This window comes from Dipodomys merriami, unplaced genomic scaffold (genome assembly GCF_024711535.1).
Source record: "Dipodomys merriami isolate MVZ:Mamm:240054 unplaced genomic scaffold, mDipMer1.0.p SCAF_261, whole genome shotgun sequence".
Lineage (NCBI taxonomy): Eukaryota > Metazoa > Chordata > Mammalia > Rodentia > Heteromyidae > Dipodomys > Dipodomys merriami.
Genome location: NW_027204060.1, coordinates 787,302 through 809,181, shown reverse-complemented (window position 1 = coordinate 809,181; position 21,880 = coordinate 787,302). Strand labels below are relative to the sequence as shown.

At 44.4% G+C, this 21,880-nt stretch overlaps 2 long non-coding RNA genes across 2 annotated transcripts; one reads left to right on the top strand and one right to left on the bottom strand.

The window, feature by feature from the left end:
• Positions 1-2,248: 2,248 nt before the first annotated feature.
• On the bottom strand, positions 2,249-6,694 carry LOC138837088 (uncharacterized). Its single transcript, XR_011375172.1, has 3 exons — positions 6,521-6,694; positions 3,170-3,389; positions 2,249-2,336 (listed from the first exon to the last, which is right to left on the bottom strand). It is a non-coding gene; the product is annotated as an uncharacterized lncRNA (long non-coding RNA).
• A 9,744-nt stretch (positions 6,695-16,438) lies between these two features.
• Positions 16,439-17,451, top strand: LOC138837078 (uncharacterized). The gene is made up of 3 exons (XR_011375170.1): positions 16,439-16,612; positions 16,725-16,902; positions 16,992-17,451. It is a non-coding gene; the product is annotated as an uncharacterized lncRNA (long non-coding RNA).
• The last annotated feature ends 4,429 nt before the right edge of the window (positions 17,452-21,880 follow it).

The following is a 21,880-nucleotide window of genomic DNA, read 5'->3' as shown; positions in this document are numbered from 1 at the left end:
GAGTGAGAACTACTCAGGAATCTGAGAGGAAGCAGAAGTGGCATGACATTAACATCTATTTTATTTTTTAGGTATTTATCTGGCTGACACTGGGGTGTAAGGGACAGACATGAGTTCCAGCTCCACTGCTCTAGCCAGGCCTCCAGCCTTTTCTGCATGTAGGTTATTGTTCAGATACAGTTCCTCACTATTTACCCAGCGCATCATCCTCTTGTCCAGCGGGCACGTGCGCCAGTACTGGTTTGCTGGTTAAGATGGGGGGGTCTCCCTAACGTTTTGACTTGGCTGGGCTAGAACCACAATCCTCCCAATCTCTTCCTCCTCAGGAGGCTGGAGTTCAGACAGGATCTCCAGGCCTGGCCTAGTGTGCCAGGAGGAGCTGTTTTGTTGAAGAGGAAGGAGCAGAGCAGAAAGCTCCCTCTGACACGTCATTAAGGTGGTGGCCTTGCACCTAGCCATGTTGCTGGAAGGCCTGCCAGCTGCGTCCACCTGTCACCAAGCAGTCCTGAGCCTGGGGCACCGGCAGTGGCCAGGCTGGGACCTCAGAGGCCTCATCAGGGCCCTGGCAGCTTCACCTGCTCCCGCTCAAGCTCAGACTGCTTTCATTTCTTGGGATAAATTTCCTTCCTGGAATGTTGTTGTTTTTTTATGATACTTGACAATAATACCTTCCCTTTGGACTTGTCCTCCCTTTATTTGACTATTGAGCATTTTTTCTTGTCGTGCTGAACTCAGGATCAGAACGTGGCCATTGAAACTTGGCTTTATAGTCTCTGAGGAAAGGCTGAGCAGAATGCCATTTTCTGTTGTTTTCTGTGCTAGGTTATTGAATTAATGCTGCAGATGGAGCTTCTCAGTTGTTCTGACTAAGCACTTGCTCTTCTTAGCCATAATTTACAGCTTTTCGTTTCTTTTTTCTTTTTTGCCATGTGGTGTCCAGAGTCCGTCCTGGGTAAGCAATCATAGCCATAGCAAGTGTGCACACAGTAGGTGGGCAGGTTCGTCACCAGGCCTAAGACCTGGTTGGAGACTAACAAGTCCACAGATGCAAGGTGGCACAGTGTGTGGGCAGGTTCCCGGGGCTGGTGGCATGGGTGTTCTGCAGCTGCTTCAGGGATCCGGCAGAATTCCCCCGTGGGAACATGCACCGAGCCTTGCCCGAGGGAAATTCTGATTCAAGAGCTGCCAGAAATCCAGATTTTTCTAATGCAAATTTTTTCCCAATTTTCTAAACATTGGCCAAAAAATGAAAATAAAAAGTAAGTATTTTGTAGACCCACACTGCTTGGTCCTAACAAACCCCATCTGTGTCCCCCCCCCACTGCCCCAGGCCCCTCCACCCCAGGAGTGTTCCCGAAGGGAGGCATGGGTGCAGGGAAGTGTGCTCAGTGGTCACTAGATGAGCTTCACACCCAGACGCCCAGCTTCACTCTCGCAGCCGGCAGTGGGGCAGCTCAGGTGCCTTCTGCAGCCAGCACCCAGCTGCTGGAACCCTGTCCTCCCCTGAGGAGGGAAGCACAGAGCTCTGAGTGCAACCGGTGGTGCTCTCCCTCCCCGCTGCCATCGCCCTGGGCCCTTTTGAGCCCAGCAGCCCCATCCAGGCCTGAGCAACCAGAGAACAAACCATATTTCCTGCACAGGCCAACCAGCCAGCAGGGACCTTGCCAGCTGGGGCATCAACGCTGTAAGGGACACTGGAATGAAACCACCAGGGACGCTTCTTTTCAAAAGAGCCCTGAAGAAATGACTTGGTCAAGGCCCTGTGGCTGTGTGGTGGTAGAGCTGAGGCAATATCCAGTTTCCCTCTCTCTCTGTAGAGTTTATTTAAATTATACTCCCTTTAAAAACCAACACCTTCCTAAGGGCTATTCACACTGACTTTCCTCTTGCAACCACTATTATTGAGGTACTCTAATAACAACTTGATTCTTTTCCTTGTACCATAGAAGTGAACCCCACTTCAAGATATATTGTTGATACTTTGCAATGAAGACTCTTCTAGTGACTAGAAACAGGAAATCAATCAACTATCTCTAGCTAAGAACCAATTGCTTCTCAGAAGCGCTGGCAGCTCTGGCTTCAGGCACTGGCTGGCTACAGGGCTTGGTGGTATCCTCTAGTCTCTTGATCTTCCCCTGCTTGCTGTGATTATTTTCTTGCTGCTTCAGTCTCCTCTCCTGGAGCCCACCCTCCTTCATTCACCTGGCATCATGGCTGCCAGCATACCTGGCTTTAGGACCCTTCCTGGGTCCTGTGTCAGATCCTCGGATGATATCGGTGGCCAGAACAGCATGGTATTAGACTGAAGTTAGAATGGAAGCTTTGTGTTTTCTTACCTATCAGGGAGAAGGAGGAATGAATCAAAAGAGGCCTCTCCATCGGACCACATAGACTTGTTCCCTAAAATAAAGGAGTGAGAAAGCAGACAGATGCTTTTAAAGGAAGAATGGGAGTGGAAAAGGGTATTGAACAATTAGAAACAGTATCTATGACTCTGCAAGCAGCCAGCTGTGCTGCAGCCTGCAGCGGTTGTGCAGGGGAACTAGAGTGGGGCCCTGCTCAGCCCCGGGATTTCTGGAAGACAGACCGTGTCCAGCCCCAGTCCCAGGACAGAGTGGCCAGTGCTAGCAGGGATAGTTACTTACAAGAGAAAACCAAGAATGTCCCAAAGAGAGGCTTAAAGCCCTGTCAAGGGCAAAATCACAGGGAAAAGGCTAGGGACCAGACAGGGGGATTGTTGAAGAGGTCTGCACAAAGCCTGCATGGTTATTTGTCATCAGTCCTAGCACAGTGCTCCCTACAAATGGAATGTTAAATGATTAGGAAACTCCTGATAGAGAACATCCAGTTTTTATGATGCCGTTCTTAGAGCAGTTGCTGGAGGAAAGTGTAAATGGGTTTAAACTTTCCCAAGTTTACAGCGTGTGATTCACGCAGCTTTTCCTGCAGAAATGTCCATCCTCATTGCTGTCCTAAATAGTTGAAGGATGGAAGTGACCTAAATGTTGTACCATAGGATTAGATAGGCGGAGAAGTGACTTCAGACACAAAGGAGTACATCAGACTCATTTAAAATGCTGCTGTAAGACAGTTTTAAAGGGTTGGACTGCTATTCATATATACTGTGATGTAATCAAATAATTTCCAGACTGGTTTAATATAAACTAACCTTTATCCTGCTCTTCTGTGTGGCAGTCAGTTTCATCAGCTGGTTCTGTCATTACAACCAAGTATGGTAGACGTCACAACATTTCCCCCAATAAACCTCTCTGAGCTTCCTTTTCTCATCCATCAGTGGTCCTCATGTTCAGGATTCAGAATTATTCACAGTCCTCACTCGGAACCAGTTACTTCTTTCACTGCAGGCCAATAGAAAGATATTTTCCCATCTGTTGAATAATAGGGTAAAGGAGGGATCAATCTGACTGTAGTGCTGTCCATGCATGTGTGAAATACCACAGGGAAACCCCTCTGAACAATTAGAATCACTAAGAAAATGGGTGACAGGAATTTACAACGATCATTTATCTAAGAGAGCAGACGAATTCATTCTGTATTTCATTATATGCTCAGTTGTCAATGGTGGCAGTAAAGAAGTTAGAGCTTTGCTCTGGGAGTTGGTGGAAACTTTATCGACTGAGACTTGAGACATGTCAGCCTTCTTTGAGTTGCCAGTGTTAAACACTAGCACCAGGCTTAGGGGAAAGAGAACTGGGCTGAGACATGGAAAGACATAGCAGTGGACACACTGGCTTCAGGCACGGTTGGGTCCAGGTGTTCAAAAAAGCCCTCAGCAATCTGATTTTGTTGCTATCTTTCGGCTACACTTCGCAGCTTGGGCCTCCTCCTCCTCCACCAGGCGCTTTTGAAATAGTGGCCTCTGGCAATTTCAGCTCTAAATCTAGAAGAGGGAGAAAGTTTGTGTTGCCAAAACCCAACGAAGTCTCCATCCTGGCTCTCTTTGCTTTCCCTTGCTCCTTTTCCAGATCCGACAACTCCTAGCCACGGGGTAGGTCTCTGTGACGGCGCATCCCCACGCCCAAGGAATGGACAGTAGGAGGGTCACCAAGAAAGTCACAAAGCTGCTCCCAGCAGGGAGGGGAGCTGGAGACAGGTTGGTCTGCTGTGGGCAAGTCCGAGTTTAGAGCCAGACGGGGCTGTGAGTCCGGCAGGCAGACAGCAGACACCCGTGGGAGGCCAGTGGTGGTCCCAGCGGAGCAGCTGCCCACAGCAATAACAAGAGAGCGTCCAGGACCGGTGACCTAAGTTTTCTGTCGGCTGGCGTGTGAAGAGAGATCAGCACCCCCTGAGGTGAGGAGGAAAAAGAGACCTAGAGCACAGAGTACTACCTCACTGAGGTAAAAATGGATGATTCCGCAATCCCAGCTTCCCGGGGGGCTGAGACTGGAACTGCAGTTGGAGGACAGCTGGGAATATATGTGAGACATCTTCCTAACCGACACCTGGGCCTTGTGGCACACACACACACAGTACACAATGCTAAGCAAAACTGGAGGTGAGATTTAGATGACTGTGTTTCCAGGCCATCCAGCCAGAAGCGTTGGAGAGTCTCCATCCCAATGGGAAGAAGCTGGACATGGTGATGTGTACCCACTACCCCAGCTGGTGCAGACGGCCTAGAGTGGACAGATCGCAGTGGCAGGAAATAACTTCTGTCTCAAAAGTGGCCAAAGTGAAAAGGGACTGGAGAAGGGGCTTGGAAGTGGCATTCCTGCCTAGTGTGCTGAATTCAAATTCCAGCACTGCCAGAGGATTAAAAATTAAAAGGCTGTGTTAGAATGTGTAGGGTTGTGTGTGGGTGTGCGCGCGCACACACACACACACACACACACACACACACACACACACACACACACACACAAAGAGCTCTGGGTAAACGTCTGTCCCTTGCTTATAGGTTCAGCACATGTTTTCTGGTTTATGGGCCAGAGACAGGTGTGTACAAGAGAGTGGGTGTGGAGTGGAGGGTGGGGTGAGTGGCCAATGCGGCATTGGCCATCAGTCCTACTGGAGCCATTTTACATGTGTCCCGCCCTGCAGGGGGCCAACACCGTGGGAGCTGTGGGAGAAACGTGTCATGTTCCTCTGATTAGCAGAACAGAACTAATTAGAAACAGAAAATCCTACAGAATACTGAGTACTGAGATTCCAAAACCCCACCACTCAGCATGGAGAGCAGCATGGAAGTGATCTGAGTTAGTACGGATTTTGTTTTAAATTCCGTAAATTCTGGGTGAAAAGCTGTAAGTTAAAGTAAATGGAGAGACTCCAGGAAGGAAATGGTTCCCCAGTGCAGATACAATAGCATTTATTCAAAACAAACACAAAATAAATAAAAACAGACAATGAGACATGATTCAAAAATGGATTTATGAAGCAGGAATGGTATGAATTTCCTTTAGACATAAAATTCATTTTCTTTTATTGGTGTCTGAGAACAATCTAGCTCTGCCCTCTAGTGATCATTTGGTTTGAGATTGCTTTATCAGAGAATTGAGAACTTCCTAAAAAGTTGACCTTGGTCTTTGAGGTCCGTAGGAGGAGAGGTACTGTGAGGAATAGTGCTCTACTGCAGCCAGGGGTAGCGGATGAATCCCAAACTTTCTTCTTGTTCTTGGATGTTCCATTTTCCTTCACTTTTTTTTGGTTGGTCATGGGGCTTAAACTCTGGGCCTGGGCACTGTCCCTGAGCTCTTCAGTTCAAGGCGAGCACTCTACCACTTAAGCCCAGCACCACTTCTGGTTTTTGAGTGGTTAACTGGAGATTAGAGTCTCATGACCTTCCTGCCATCTCAGCCTCCTGAATAGCTAGAAATACAGGCGTGAGCCACCAGTGCCTGGCTTCCTTCATGTTTTATAAAATCCTTTTTAAATATATTTTTTCTGCCATTGTTAAAGCTGATGTTTCAGTTCAGTCATCAGGAGATTATACTTAAGGACAACGAATGTTTCATAGATCCAGTATTGCAAATACGGTGGATCCAATGAGGGCAATTATTTTGAAGGGGCTCTTAATTTTCCCTCAATAGGTGTGCTACAGGGTGCTGTAAATACTCTGTAGCAGTCTTCATTCAAAGTTGACCTTGGGGTTAATTGACTTACTGAATACATATACATATATAAAAACTTCTTTTCTGGGTTATAAATTCCTTGTTCCTGGATCTTATGGCTTCTAGAACTTGTATTTTGTATCCTATTTCGAAATACACTTCCCACATAGAAGGTTAAAATAAAGTATATTAAAAGTAAAACAGTATCAAACTTGTGGAAAAGTTGCTAGTACAAGGAACTAATTATTATGTTATTTCTGGACCATCTAAGAAGAAATTGTGATGCCCTTTGCTCTGTAAGTATTGTATGTGCATTTCCCAACTGCCACAGCCCTCACCTGACCCTGGGATCTCATCCAAGTTCTGTCAATTCAACTCCACATCCTACTTTGCAAAACAAATCTACAGTTGAGTCTCACATTCAGTAGCTTTATCGCGTCAGTACTCACTTAGAGCAGCTTTTCAGCCTTGGTGCTTTTGGAGATTTCCAGGAGGTTACTTTGTGGCATCTTGTTTGTCGGTGGACTTGCAGGGCCTGCCCCAGACTGACTGTCTCCCACAGCCGCCCTGCGGATCACAGTGTCCCAGCATGCCCTGGGGCTGGGATTTTCACACTGTGTCTTCTTCACGTGGTCCCCTCCGGTCTCCTCCCTCTGAAGGCATTAGCTGTTCTCTCATTTCATAAACACTTTGTTAGGAGGTCAGTTAGACTTTCATCTTTAAGAGGAATGGTGCCTTGTTCCTCACCTATGCTCTTTTGCCTGCATCGCTTTGGATTCCTGGCTGTACTTTGTTCAGTGAGCTGCCATCTGTTCATATCATTATTTGCTTTGGTGATCAACAGTCCCCTGTTTGGTTAACAGGGTCCCTGCAGGCTGATTTCCAAGTGAGTCCTCCTGACTCTATCATTTTTGAGTCCTTTAGATGTTTTCTTGTCTGAGCCCTGGAATCTGCCATTTCCCAAGAAGTCTCTGTTTTCTTCAGTGGAGAATTGAATTTGAAAACAAAGATGAGATCAGTGCAGTAGGCACCCTGTTGTCTCCTCAGAGAACAGAGATAAGGAATGTGTGTGTGCATACATGTGGATGCGCGTGTGTGTGGGTATGCACACACATGTACATCCTTAAGTTTGAACTAATTTGTCACACAGTAACAGAAAATAAGTACAAGTATATATATGGCGAATCCTTTTAAGGAAGGTCTTTGGGTGGTACTCTGAAATTTTGTTTGTCTTAAAGGCATTCTCTCCTATGTTTGGAAAAGCAATAAAATAGTTTGTCTATGTGCCCAATTGCAGTTCTTCTGTATCACTAAAACCTTCATGGGTTTTAGCTTCTAGCTAATGATTTTTTTTGTTGGCAGGTAATGTATCTTTATATATTTTATATTTTTCTTAAAACCTTTTGTTGTTTACGCATTTATAAGATTATCTCTTTGTTGCTTTGTATGTCCCTCCCCCACAGTATAACCCCTGCTTTCACTATATTTGATGTCAGTATAACTTGTGGAGGAGATGGGGAAAAACCAGTTGTTTAAGGATACAGGTGGACCTGTTGCAACAATGAGAAGTACAAGTTGTCATGTCCAAAACGAGCTTTACAACGTCGGTGCGGGGGGGGGGGGGGGGGAGGGGGAGGGAAGGGGGGGGAAGGAGAAGGATTGGGATTGGGGGGGAGGGGGGAGGCTGGGAAGGGATGTGAAGGGTAAACACAGGAGGAGGCTGCAATGCTTGGTAAGAAATGTATGCATTATCCTGCCCATGTAATTGTAACTCCTCTGTACAGTATGTTCACAAATAAAATAAAATTAAATTTAAAAAAAAAAACCTTTTGTTGTTTATCTCTGATGCCCTTTAGCAAGAATGCACTGGGATAGATATCCCCACCCCACAACCTGGCTGGTGTCAAGGTTTGAGGTCAGGACTTCCCTCTTCACTGGCAGTCACTCCAGCACTTGAATCACACCGCCAGTCCTATTTGCTCTAGTTATTTTTGAGATAGGATCTCAGTTTTTGTCCAGGCAGGCCTGGAAAAGGACTCTGTTTTTTTTTTCCTTCCTGAATAGCTAAGATAACAGCTGTGTATCACAGAACCCAGCCTTTTCTGTTGCGATAGTCTTAAGAACTGGTTTCCCAGGTTGTTTCCTCTGGATCCCAGCCTCCTCAGTATCTGGGTTCACAAGCATGAGCCACCAGGTCCCACTTCTTTATTCTCTCCAGGCCATGTTCTCAGCGGGGGTGGGGGTGGGGGGGTGTCTTACTTTTTTGTAGCTGATGGCCAGAGTGATGATAAAGATTGTCATGCTCTCAGTCTAATATTTCTTCATCTAAAAAAAAAAAATTCTTCCTTCTAATGCTGACTATGGCGTGAATGCTTTTCCATCCTGTTTTTATTTAAGCGCTTCTTTTACTTATTTATTTATTTATCTTTACTGTAAACAGGATAAAGAATAAGCAGGCAATCTGTTGAGTTTTCATTTTATTGATTGTATTTTTATTAATGATACGGCTAATTTTTCTTCTCGTTGTCTGTCATTTTGCATGATGGCTGTTTTCACAGCAGTGTTTTTCTGTTTATTCTGGATCACTACTCTGTTTCTAGCTGTAGTGTATACGTCCCTTCAGTGCATTCATGTTCTGAGTTCTGATTTTGCTTCCCCAGGTTCCTAGCCCTGGGTTTCTTCCCGTACTTTGGAGTCAGATGCCTAGGCTCAGTTTGACTGGGCAATTCGTTCTATTGTGTTCCCTTGCTTGTGTTCTGTTTTCCCTTCTTGCTGAGGTCTCGAAGTTGTCTCTCCAGGATTCTGTGCATGCAGACAGGAGCCAGGCTGGGTGACATGGCTTTGGTGGCACTGGAGGTCCAGCCCCAGTTGCCCGAAACAGCTCCTGGCCCCAGAACACACCCATGACTTATCATGTCCACGGTCCCCACCACACTGTCGTCTTTGGCAGCAGAGCAGGGACCTCAGTCTTGTTGTACTGGTGAGGGGACCCCATCCTTGACAGGTGCTCAGAAGTGAGTGCAGACACCCTGTCTCCCAGGTGAAACATTTGGAGTGGCCATTTCCCAGTGGAGGCTGGAGATCCAGGGCCACGGCTGCTCTGTTCCTGGGGTCCCCGGGGCCACAGGTGCAGTTATCCGTGGAGCCTAACAGAACGGCACACTGCTTCTCACTTGGTATCCACTTCTGATTCAGATGTGAATTTATTTGACCATGAAGATTACATATTCATCCACCCTTCTTTGAACACACATTTAACAAGTACATATTATGTGACAGGTATCTGTGAGTGAAGAGTGCATTGCACCTAAATTCTGTTCTAAAGAAACGTAGTATCCAGTAATTGAGAGACAATAGATATACCCATGGATAATTGGCATTTTACAGCGTTCCCCTTTCATCTGTGTTGATTCCCCTGATCTCCATAAAAACACAATGAGGTGCTGCTATACTTATTTGTCCTCCAATTTTTCTGCTTCGCTTTGGGGAGTGTTGGGGGTACTATGACTAATGTACCCAAGATGGCAGACATACAGCTTATACATGGTGCTGGGCAGCTGCAGATGCCAGAGGCAATCAAAAGGAAATTCAGCTGGGACCAGATGATTGAGTGGCAGGCACTGTGACGGCTGTGCTGTAGTGGATGAAGAAACACATGAAGGCTTTGCACAGGAGTGTGCTCAGAGGTGTGCAAGGTGAGGCTGGGTTTAACCACGGCAGGCAGCAGATTAAGAGAAACTGTGGAGATGAGTATAAAGCAAAGTTGGCCCTGTGGGCACAGTGGCCCTGAGAGTGGCACAGACATCACAAAACCGTGCTGAGTGACAGGTTAGAGCCAATGGAAAGGGCAAAATGTCGCCAGGAGCACACCGGGGTTGTGTGCCAGTTGTTGCCTGCCTTAGGGACTGGGAAGACCCCAGGGCTGGGTTTGGAGGACAGTGATTTTTGAGCAAGTGAGACACATTTCTGAAACAGTTCTTCAGAGCAAATCCCAGCGCAGAATCCGTTGTGTGTCTGGAAGCATCTTGGCCTGGTTTCGATCACTGTCCCAAACCACCTAAGTAAATTTCCTGTCACATCTTGGTAGAAGCCAAGGGTGTGCTGGGCAAATTGAGCTTTGCCAAAACTCCCATACTGTTCATTTCCCAAGTAAATAACTACTCTGAGCCCTTCACATGGAAGTTCGGAAGCAGCCACTAAATGTCATTTTCCAGAAAAGCTTTAAGAATTAAGTACTTCTCCCATCTCCAGTCTGGCCTGGGCGTTATCAGTAGAGTCAATAAAACCTTCGTAACAAGGACAGAATACACGTGGCTGGGTATGCTGGTCTGTTGGAGCGGGCGTTTTGACAATGGAAGAAAAATATCAGACTCTGTGTAGCATCTGGCTTAGGTGTGTGGGGAGGACTTGTGGTGAGGCAGGAGAGACCTTGGGCGGTAGGCAGTAATAGATTAATGACTGTATCCTGGAGGCCCTGGTCCTTTTCCTACGAGAGGTCATGTGGCACCCATTAACTTGGGGTGATTGTTCAACTCATTTCAGTGCGAAATAGCCAGGGCTGTTTCCTTATTTACAATCAAAGAGTCTTGATTTCCAGGCTCCTTTCTGCCCTGCAGTGTGGTGTAGGTAGAATCTTTGCAGCTGACACCCAGGGATGAGATTTGGATTGCGATGGACCCTCACCTGAAAAGCAGTGAAAAAAGAGAGACTAAGTTTACATTCCTAGCTTTGAGCAGATTCTACACTTTGGTTTCAAATGTCCAGGGTGGTGAGATTTTATATATATATATAAAACATTTAACACTTTCAACTACACAGGACTGGTGAAACTATGGCAAACTCATTACAGGAGTCAAGGAAAACATGGATTCAAGAAGTAGGGAGCTTGCATAGCATGTGCAAGATTCTTTTTATTTTATTAAAAATTTAAAAAAAAACATCGTTTAAGCCCTAAAGAGTGAAATCAGCTGAAACAGGGCGACATGCTTCTTGTAGTTGAATCAGAAAAAATTTTTCTTTCTTTACTTAAAATATGAGTTTTGTGTGTGTTTCTTTTGTTGAGAAATATGAAGCTACCTACATAAAACATTGAAAGCTAATTTTTAATATTTCCATGCTCTGGTTATGTTAGATCAAGGTTGTGTAACTAATACTATGGGAATATGGCAAACAGGGTGGAGAAGGAAATAGTTTATAAAGTTTAGAGTCGATGCAATTAACAGAAGGAAATACACAAGCCATATTCGTGTAATTGAATACACATGGGCAGTTAGCGCATGCATGGGTACGCATCTCAAGGAGACACAGACTAGAGAAGGAGCCAGCTTCCAAGATGTTTATTATTTTGGCATATGAGGGAACATGTGGGATTAACTACGTAGAGCATGCATCTGAAAGCTAAATAACTTCACCAGCGAGGTAATATTCACTGCTTTGAGGGCAGAGAGAGTTTTATTCCATTTTCAGTTGTTTCCAAGAGTGCTCGTTACAGAGGTATTTGGTACATTTTGGAAGAGGTATGATAGCCTTTATTCATAAAACAGTTGGGAAAAGGCTCCCCGTGGTTTGAATCTGAAGGGGAACAAATCATTTTCAGAAAGCATTAATAACCCACAAATGAGAGGCAGATCACTCTAATGTGTGTGCTTGAAGCTCCTCTTTCAACAAGCATTTATTCTTTCTCTCCAGTATGCTTACTAATGTACCAAGGCTGAGATAGCTAAGAATAGAGAACAAAAAATAAGGCTCCTCTTGCCCTTAGGGAATACTGGATCCAACTAAGGAGATAAAGTTGCGTCATAAAAAGGTCACAGAACACATAAAGATTGGTTATGTCAGGGAAATGTTCAAGGGAGGTATAAGTTTTGGCTGATTAAATCCCTATTACATGCTAGCACTTTAAAAATAATTTCTCTCACATGGCATATGTTATTGTACTTGCTTCATAATGACGAAATGGAGACTCAGAAGGGCATTCATGTCAAGAATTTGGAGCTGGTATTTTATGCTGGATATATGGTGAGTATTTATTTCTCCCTAAGACACATGCTTTTTAAATTACCACACAATGCCTTTCAGGATCGGAGAAGTTTAATGTGGGAAGTAGCCCAGGCTGGGCCTTGTCAGATGCTGTCCCAGTGGGGGCCCATCCTGCAGAGCTGGCCCCGGGATTGACCCTGAGGCCTGGGACCTCCATCCTCTGCAATGGCTCCTGCTCAGCCACACCACCATGTCCTCTCCTGGAAGTCCTCAGAATGAATCCTAGAGAATGAACACAGTCACTGCCCGTGGGGTACTCTTGGGCCTCTGTCCCATGCTGTGTAGGAGTAGATGACCATCAGAGGGTAGAGGAAGCCATGTGCCAACAAGAGTAGACAGGAATGAGAATGGCACAGACAGAAGGGGGAAAGAAAGAGAGGGGGGAAAGAGGAGGGAAGGGAGAGAACCATTTCTAGTCATTGTTAGGCCTGCGACCCTCTCCTCCCTCTGCCACAGGAAATCCCCCTGCATTCACCCAATCTGTTCGACTAACTTTGCTCATTTGTGTCTCTACTTCTTTCAGCCAAAAGAGGTAGTCTTTGAAGACATACAAATACTATAAACAGAAGTGGCGAAAGGAGAAGTCTAAGAGACATCTGAGCTTGAGATTTCCAGCAGACGAGCTGGAGGTGTGTGGGACACCTTACCTGACTAGAGGGTGAACTTATGCATACTTATACAAGTACACACAGACATACAGACATGTATATATACACACATACACATGTATATGTAGAAACTTAAAGTCCTAAGGAGGCTGAACATATGTCTTTTTTTTTTTTTTTTGTCGTCGTCATGGGGCTTGAACTCTGGGCTCGGATGCTATCTCTGCACACTGCTTGAGCCACAGCACCACTTCTGATTTTTCTAATGATTTATTGGAGATAAGAGTCTCACAGACTTTTCTGCTCAGGCTGGCTTTGAACCATGATCCTCAGCTCTCAGCCTCCTGAGTAGCTAGGGTTACAGGCATGAGCCACTGAAGCCTGGTTGAACATATGTCTTTTAAAATATTGACCTTAACAATCATTGAGAGCAGTCAAAACATGTATTAAAATTAAAAGACACAGATGGTTAAGTCTGTACTCTATTTGGTTTCATCTACATAAAGCAAGAAATGCATTAATATTGCCACTTGGAAGGAATCATGTTTGAGGAAGCAAGGAAAGATTGTCAAACAATGACATTTTTATCTTGTCAGAAAACAACCACATCAGAAAATGGGAAAAATTATCTTGAGTTCAGTTGACCTTCATTGGTAACCAGGCCTTGTATTTATTTTTCGCCTTGGAAAGTGGGGCTGGCCTCTGTCATATGACATCACTGTCTTTTGTTTGGTCAAAGTTACAGATATTATCTTCATCAGATTATAGGCAACTTTTATAGTTCAGTGGCAAAAGTGACCAAATGTCTTAGCAATGCCCTTGAAAAAAACCTTTCAGATGTCAATCTTTTTGAGATCTGAAATTAATTTCCTTTTTCATGAAAATGACAATATTTTGTTTTTAATAGTGACAGAAGCCATTAGAAAGAAAACGGAATAAATGTATAGTTCCAAAGCACCAAATTAACTTGGCACTTTACCAAATAATCATTGATGAATACTATGGAAAACTTGAAACAGAGCCACTCATGTGTTTTGGTGCTGGAGGATGAACGCAGGGCTTCCTCATATTACCCTTGAGCAATACCTGTGGCCCATCAACTATGTTTTCTTCTTTTTCTTTTTTTCTTTCAATAAAAAACCCAGGAAAGCAGCCTTTTAGGGACCATCCCTTGACAGGAGACAGTCTTCAGGCCTGAGAATCTGCCTCTCAGATACTCACATAATTCTGATTTCAAAGACTACTTCTTGGTACTATAAAATGTTAATACTTTTGGCTTTGGTTAATTCATAATTTATAATAACCAGATGGAACATAGAGTAAAATCTGTTCTTGAACCATTTAAAAGAGGGGTAGAGGATTCTAAAACAGCTTAAGATTATAAATCAGATGAGATGTTTAAGATGATAAACAAAGGAACAAGTTGTTCTCAAACACTCTCAAAGTATGGACATATGTAAACACATGAGCCATGGGCCAATTATGTAAAGCTGTTCTAAATCTTCTCCTACTTAGAACAAGCTTGAAGGTTTACGCAGTGGTATTTGACTTTCATTACTTTACACATCTTCATTTGAAAATACTTTGCTTAAGATAACACTCGTAAATGATGAAATTACTTCTCCTAAGGCATGCTATAGTTTTTACAGCCCTTTTCAGAAAAGAATTTAAATCAGCATTTTACAAAATAATGTCTGTAGATTAGTTTGAATAGCTTTATTTAACATGATTTCAAAATTTTTGTGCTTTCTAAATGTTTGCCTTTAAAAAAAAATTTTTTTAAAATCTGGCCTCCCTGGAAAGCTCTGGCAGGCAGGCCAGGGAAGACAGTGAAGCTGGAGCCGGGCCTGACACTGGGCCTGTGACCAGACCTGGGGGTAGGGTGGTGTGCTCTGACCCTTCTCATCCTCACAAGTAAGAGTACCCAAAGCAGTATGGGAGAAGACCCAAACCAGCTCCAAGAGGGCATTCTGGGAGATCCGTGGGGCAGAGTAATAGGAAATTACCTGATCCCCGATGATCAAAATCCCAAACAATTGTCTTCTGGAGAGTTCGCACCTTCAGTACCCAGATTCCTGTAGCAGGCTAAGACTTGGTGCTAAATAGTGTGAGCAAGAAGGCAGAGAACCGTGATAAATGACGATGGGGGTTGAATCATGGAGGAGAAGACGGGGCTGTGCCTCTGCTGCCTATCTGGGGGTGCTTGCCCACACCACGTGGCCTCCATGCCTTGGGTGTGTGTTAGTGTGCTACTCAGGCCCTCTGTCCAGGCTCCCTCCCTGTCTTCCTAGCACAGGTCTGCTTCGGGAATCAGCCACACAGTAATCGTGAATGGGATCCTACCCACCTCCTAGGGTGAACCCTGACTAATCCCATCGGCACAGTGTCCACGACCTGAGCTGGACCACATCTAACGGGCACCAGGACTTGAACAGAGATGTTGACAATGCAGACGCTCTCATCTGTTTCTGGCTCCATTGCAGTTGGTTTGGGTTCCACGAAGGGAAACATGGGGAGGAAAACCGTGGCTCAGAACCTGTCAGACAACTGAACATGAGGCGTGAATGTGAGGCTAGGGTTGACCTTGGCTGTGCGGTTCCTCATGCTGGCGTCTCCTCTGTGCTTTCACCTTGCCTGGACAGAACATTCTCTGTGAGTGGCTGGCACTTGTGCTGGGTTTCCTGTCACGTGTGTTTGGCAGGAAGTGCTGCACCTGATGTTGTCAGTGGACAGCGAGAAGAGTGGGAACCACATTGTTGGAGGGCAACTCACATGTGCAGACGACTCAAGGATCTTTTGGGTACTTCCTGCTAGAGGTCACTACACGTGAAACGCCAAAGTAATGGAATGTAAAGTTGCCATGGAGATTTCCTTTGCTGAAGGTTAGAATGGAGGCTAGAACTTAATATGAAAGTTGAGCCTGAATGGACAGCAAACTGAATGGAGAGAATATGAGTTTCATTTACACCGCTCCTATGTCAGACTCATTCTTGGAATTGGGACCAAAGTCTCTAAGTAAGACATAAGTTCTAATTTTATGAAGTATGACCAATAAAAACACAAATAAATAGATAAAAACCCTTCTTAACTAATTTTTATGCCAGTACTGGGCTTGAATGGGGGACTGTGTGCTAGCTCTTCACCATGTGAGCTATGTCTCAATCCCAGGTTTTTGCTGGTTAATCCGAGATTGAATTCACAGATTTTTTTCTTGTAGGTTGGCTTTGAACCACAATCCTTCAGGTTTCAGGCTCTGCGTGTCTAGGATTCATTCCTTTTGCTTTCCTTCACGATGTTCTTTTCCTTTTTTTCAGGGTCTGGGTGCTGTCCCTGAGCTTTTGTGCTCAAGGGCAGTACTCTACCACTTGAGTCACAGCTCTACTTCCAGCTTTTTTGGTGGTTAATTGGAGATAAGAGTCTCACGAATCTGCTTGAGCTGGCTTTGAACTGTGATCCTTTTATCTCAGTCTCCTGAGAAGGTAGGATAACAGGCATGAGCCACTGGTGCCTGGCTTGTTCTTCTTGTTTTAACTGGTATCAAGATAAACACATGAGATTAAAAAGTTTGTAACAACCATTAGAGACTACATTTCTTTATCCTTTTTCTGAGAGTCTATACCTATCTGTTTTATTTTTTGGTGTCTAATGGGTTTATTGTTTGGCAAGTTGAGCAGATAAACTGGTTGTTGTACTTTGGGTTTCTCCCAGAGCTGCCTTTTGACACAGGACCTGAATAGAAAAAAATTTATTTGGATATAAACTTAGACAGCCAAGCAAGGTGGCAGGGAGAAAAAAAAAAAACCCATCAGGAAGTCTTCTAAGAAGCTACTATTTCAGCTACCTGGAGTCAGTCCCTGTAGACACCTGAGAAGCCACGCTGGGTACGACTGAACCGTGGTGAGGCAGAAGCTAGGGTTTTACCTACGTTGTCCCGTCCTCCACTGGGTGGGCATCGATGTTCTTCCTGGAGATTCACTCATCTATTCTCCGTGTCCTTCTGGCCTGGTAGCCAAGTTCCCACAGCAGGAAGAACGCCTTCAGGCAGAGAAACGGGAGCCAAGAACTTGGGATAGGAGGCTGTGAGTGTGCCAGACACCACCTACACAGCGCTGAGAGGACTCGGAGCCGGGTCAGGAGGGCGCACGTGGGCACCCGAGGCGTCAGCCACCCTTGTCATTGGGACACTGGTCAGTTCCACCCCGCCCTTGTTTCTCCTCCACTCATTCGGGTCCTGACCTCTCTCCTTCTTTTGGTGAGCTTATGCTTCTCCAAACAGTGCATGTATGGAGTGTGTGCTGATCAAGAACTGCTTGAGAACAGGTCGAGAACAGGTCGAGAACGGCTCTGCTCCATTGCAGTGTTCTTGCCATGGATGCTGACACAGAGGATTGCCTTTTCCGGGTTCATCTGACAAGAACGCTCCTTCATAACATGAAATCTAGACCTAAAGTGATACTGATGATGATGATGATGGTGATGATGGTGATGATGGTGGGGATGAGCAGGAATGTAGAAACGAGACACTGGGCCTTCAGAACCAGGGGCTAGGCAGCAAAGAGAGACTGCAGGGCTGGAGGGGGAGAGGACCAAAGCAACTTACACTGCATCTTAAAATAGCATAATGACACCTGCCAAATATTGTTTAAGAAAAGGAGGGGCACACGGGTTTAGGGGAATAGAATAGAGAGGGTGAGCTTTTACACAGAACATTGCACATGTTCATGTTCATACCACAATGAAACCCTTCGGTATGCTATATGCTAACAAAATAATAAATTAAAAGAAAAAAATATAACCTTGGATTTTGTGTGTTATTTTTACAGATTTTTTAAAGGAAGTTTTTTTAAACCAAATAATGCAATTAATAAATGGTTAGTGAATTGAACCAATAGTTCTCAGAATAAAAAGCATATATAGCTAATAAATACACACAAAAAATTCAGTGTCAATAACCATAAAATACAAATAAAAATACACAGAAATTTTATCCCACCCTGATCAGAAAATAACAAATGTTGTGAAGCAGTGGGATTGTTGGGGGAGATGAACTAATTCAGCCACTATAGAAACTGGTGTGGAGAGTCCTCAAAAAATTAAAAGTAAAACTACTCTGTAATCCTGATATACTAGTTTTGGACATAAATCCAAAGAATGTAAGTCAATGTACAGTCAAGATAATCTGCTCACCCATGTTTGTATTGGGACTTTTCACACTAGCTAAACTTTAGAATTGGCCTATAATACCTATCTATCAGTGAAAGGATAAATGTGATATGTTTATACAGTGGACTATTATTCAGCCATCAAAAAGAATGAAACTATGTTGTTTGCAGGGAAATTGGTGTAACTAAACATTATCATGTTAATAGAAATAAGCCAGACTTGGAGAGGCAAATATACTACACAGTTCTTTCATAGACACAATCTAGATCTAAAAAAATCACATGGGTGACTGTTTGTTCTATTTTTCTTTTTTAGTTTTTGAAGTAGGCACTCATGTCTGAATTTTCTTCTCAACACTGCCTTTGTTGTATCCCAGAGGTTCAAGTAGATCATATTTCCATTTTTTGTTATTTTTTTTACTTTTTATTTTTTGAATTCAGGGCCTGTATATTGTCTCTGAACCTCTTTGTGCTCAAGGATAGCACTGTACCACTTGAGCCACAGTGCCATATCTGGCTTTTTCTGATTAGTTTATTGGAGTTAAGAGTGTCACAGACTCTCCTGCCTGGACTGGCTCTGAACCATGATCCTCAGATCACAGCCTCCTGAGTAGCTAGGATTACAGGCATGAGCTACTAGCACCTGGTTTTTTTTATTAGTTTCTTTAAGAATTAAAAAAATTCTTTCTTCCTTTCTTCAGTGATCCACACTGTTAGTCAACAGTATGCTTTTCTATTTCCCTGGGTTTAAATATTTTGTGTAATATCCTTTGCTGGTGAGCTCTGATTTAATTCCCTTATGATCTAATAGAACACAAGGAGTTACTTTCTTTTATTTTCTCAGACTTGCTGTATGTCTTAAGATAACTGTTTTGGAGAAAGTTTCATGGACTGCTAAAAATATTCATTATGTAACTCCTAGCTGAAGTGCTATGTATCTGCTAATTCCATTTGACAATTTTTAAATTGACTTTTTTGTTTGGATGACCTATCTGTATATTAGTGAGAATGGGGTATTTAAATATGCAATTATTATTGTGCTGGGTTCTATCAGCACTTACAAGTCCAGAAGTATTGGCTAATTAACTTGATGCATGTATGTTGATAACTGTATCATAGATCATTCTCTTTATTTATATTAAGTAGTTGCCTTGTCTCTTCTGATTGCTTTTAAGTTGAGTCGTTGGTGAGATATAAGTGTGGCCACTCCTGCCTGCCTTGGGGTCCATTTTCTTAGAAGGTTTTTTCTGGCCCTTTGAGACTACATTTGTCTGTCATTGGGATTTGTTTCCAATGGCAACAAATGGTTGGATCTTGTTTTTTGATTGGAGAGTTAAGCTAATAATATTTAAAGCTAATATGGAAAAGTATGCTATATTTCCTGTCATTTTATTGTTTTTGTGATGTTGGTTTCCTTCCTTTGCCCACTTTGCTAATCTACTCGTCTAATAAGGTTTATCTTTCATGTATTTTGCTGTTATTTTTTGTTTTGTTTGTTTTTTGTTTGATTTAGGATGAGCTATTTTAGAATCTTTTTCCTGGAAGGTTTGTATTTCTCCATCAATTGTGAGGGACAGTGGACAGCTTCCCCTCGGTAGAGTAGCTTAGGGTTTCTTTCAGAGCTTGAATTAAATCTTCCCAAGCACTCCTTGCATTTAGAGTTTGTGTTACGGAACTTGCCGGCATTACCCTGTATCTGTGCTTCTTGCCTCTGCACACATTTTTTTAAGGCTCAGCTTAACTGTCATATTCTCCCAAGAAATGTTCTTGGATCTGTCAGCCAGCACAAAGGAATTCGATAACTCTAAGGTATTCAGAGTAGTGACTATTATGTAATCTGTTATTTTACCAAGTTAAATTCCACTTAACAAGTCTCCATGTGACAGCATTGGGACGTGGATTTGTTCCTCTCCCCTCTGCAGACGGACATGCTGCTCTGGGGTTCCACAGATCCTCGTGGGAGTGTGTGGCGTGGGATAGCTCTGCTCTCCTTCCCAATTCCACAGCGGGAGTGGCTATGAGGATGCAATCCCTCCTCTCACTGGGGCTCTGATGGTGCGGCGCGACCACAAGCCCGTCTTCAGGCCCTCACCCTTAGAGGCAGCAGCCGTAGCGTGCAACCTCTAAAACCAGATCGGGAAAGAACACATGCTTCGCTTTCAAATACTTTCCACTGCCATCCCCCCACTTGTTAAGTGAAGTCTTTTCATGTTCCAGCTCTAAGAAAGATTAAGCACATTCAATCTAATTATGCAACCTACTGGCAGAAGCGCCCTGAATGGGAATGACGCGGTGGTTGTATTTTACAGTTGCCACTGGAAACAGAGATGAGTTTGGAAAACTGCATAGTGAATTCTGCCCAAGCCTGGGTATTACCATGCCTCTGTGGGAAGACGTTCATTTCCTGGGTCTGTTTTCTTTCCTCCACCACTTGTATGACTGCTGTCTGCATCCAGCACATTTCTTCAATGAAAGAAAAATGAATTACCACGAAGGGAATTAAAAACTCAAGGAAAACAGACAGTAAAAATGCAAGAGAAACCCTGAAAGTTACACAAAACAACCACTCCCTAATAAAAAAAAATAGCTTTCCAAGGAGTCTGAGACTCTTCTTTCTGTAGGTAGATGAAACGTAAGTTATCTGATGTTAGTGAAGCCCAGTTCCCCTGGCGTTTGAAATATTCCCAATTTTGTTTCTCCCCGAAAGTGCCCTCAGATGAACCCCAGCACTACAAATGAGAGCTATTAGCTGTGCCTTTTGCTTCTTAGTCATGGTAGAGTGTTATATTTAGAGACAGGGGGAGTTATTCTCTTTCAAAAAAATTAATTATTTATATTCACTTTAGATTACAAGATTAAACTGTTTTCTTCCTAAAAATAATCTCACTGATTATTTTGAATTATAGATCAAAATATCTTGGAAGTAGACAACACACACACAAAACCAAAAACCTGCTGGCATGGGTGCAGGGAACATTGAAATGCACGGAGCAGTGTCCTGCAAGCCTCTTGCACGCTGGGCAGGCGGCCAGCCCAGCCAGCTTCTGGCCTTCTCTGGGCTCTCGTGGGTCTTATCTGATGGGAAGGTCTCTGCAAAGAGAGAGCAGGAATGCCAGCAGAGCCCTGCGGTGACGAACTGCGCTCTGTATTCACCTCTCCGTCATCTCTGAAAACCCAGGGTTCATCTGGCAGCATGGACAACGTCCCTGAGCCCTCACTCCTCAGCAGACGCTGCTCGGATGCGCTCTGGGGAGGGGGTGGGCGGAGAGGGAGGGTTGGCAGGAGAGAGGCCTGCTCCCTTCGGTTTGCATGCTGAGGCCTCGGGGAGAAGGCCCACCCATGGGGCTGTTGGAATAGACGTTTACATTTGCACAGATCTTGAAATCATTATAAGTTGGTTTCTGCATTCTACTTTCCATCTTCATCTTGTACTGTGTCCTCCACCCAAGACCTCCTGCTTGGAGTTGCAGTCTCCCCCCAGCTGCAGGATCAGCTCTATCGCCTCTGCTCCCTCTGTTTAGTGGATGTGTTTGCTGTGCACATGTGGTTCGTGAGACGCAGCGCTGTGTAAACACGGGTGACAGAAGTGGTGGTCCTTCCCAGGTAGTGTACAGACAGCTGACGCAGAGCCAGAGCCTCGAGTGCTAAGCCACGTTATCTGTAGGGAAGACAGCCTGTCCGGTGCACTCGGGGTTGGGGAATGAGTGGCAAGTTCTCCGAGATCAACCCTGCTTCTCTGATAGGAGCTCTGCAGGAAGAGTTGGAAGCACAGAGGATGGGTGGAGCAGGAGAGCATTTCATGACCAGGGCCCGCTCAGACCTGCTCTGGCAGGATGACTTGGGGAGGCCGGCGTCTCCCAGGACCTAGAGATTGCATGACAGGTACACAGAAAACGAGAAAACACAGGAGTGGGGTGGCACTCTGGCGGTCTTGGTTTACATTACGGAAGGATTCTGATCAGAGACTACAAAACAATCGAAGGCTTTAAAACCCATCACCTTG